Genomic DNA, 1,047 nt, shown 5'->3' with positions numbered 1-1,047 from the left:
AGTTAACTCGGCCACAAGTCAACTCGGCCACAAGTTATTTATAATTAAAATGAAATGTAAATACGGTATTACAGTTTCTGCATCCTTTTTCTTCAATATGATTAAAATGAAGTACACAGTATACTTTAGTAAAATTCTGATCATCGTCACATCGTCGTGAGATCGTTGTATATCGTTGTATACATTTCTTCACACTGTACTCTTATTCAACAGAGAAAACCCGCCACTTACAGAATGGAATAAAATCTGACAATTGTAACATTAACAGTTTAAGCAATCTTAATAATTAAGAAAAATACATATATTAATGTTTAATTTTGTTCACGTTAAAACACTGACATAAAACATGAGTAAATACTGTAGACCTAATCATAAAAAATTGAAATAGAAAAACCACATTATGATTTTTTTAAATGTTAAAAATTTATTTTGAATCCGACTAAAATCAAATGAATGCACGATGGCGTGCATTTCGATACTATTTTCTTCAGAACCACGCCTAAGAATTAGGCCTACGTTAAAATTAGGTGGTGTGCAGCATCTGATATAAATTATCCACAATATGAACAATTGGTATTGTTGAGTGACAGACTTCAGTCCTTCATATTTGTTCGACCATTGGGGGATATGTTTGAAACCCGTCAGTGACAAGGATGCATCCAATGACGGGATTCACCAGTGACATAGTCGGTCCTTTTCAAATATTTACTTTAATAATACTATTTAGTCATAATAATGATAATAAAGGTGATAACAACAGCAATATTAATAGTAATATTTATTTTAACAATACTAATAGAAATAATATGGTAATAATAATAATATGGTAATAATAATATCTATATCTATTTTAATAATACTAATTAGTGATAATAACATTGAAGGTGATAATAGCAATAATAAACAGCAATAATAAATTAAAGATAAAGTTTATTTTTATAATAATAGTAATACTAATTAGTAATAATAATAATTATGATACTTATAATACTAGGCCTACTTAGTAATAATAGGGTAATAATATCGATAATAAAGGTGACAACAGCA

General features: G+C 27.7%; 1 protein-coding gene across 1 annotated transcript in view; it reads right to left on the bottom strand.

Annotated features, from left to right (window-relative positions):
* LOC117112790 overlaps positions 1 to 1,047 on the bottom strand; it is a 24,130-nt gene that overhangs the window by 22,109 nt on the left and 974 nt on the right. The gene's annotated exons all lie outside the window — the stretch shown is intronic.

This window comes from Anneissia japonica, unplaced genomic scaffold (assembly GCF_011630105.1).
Source record: "Anneissia japonica isolate Jap-2015-1 unplaced genomic scaffold, ASM1163010v1 scaffold172582_len1462937_cov174, whole genome shotgun sequence".
Taxonomy (NCBI): Eukaryota; Metazoa; Echinodermata; class Crinoidea; order Comatulida; family Comatulidae; genus Anneissia; species Anneissia japonica.
Note: the sequence above shows the minus strand (reverse complement) of the source record. Positions and strands in the feature narration are given on the sequence as shown.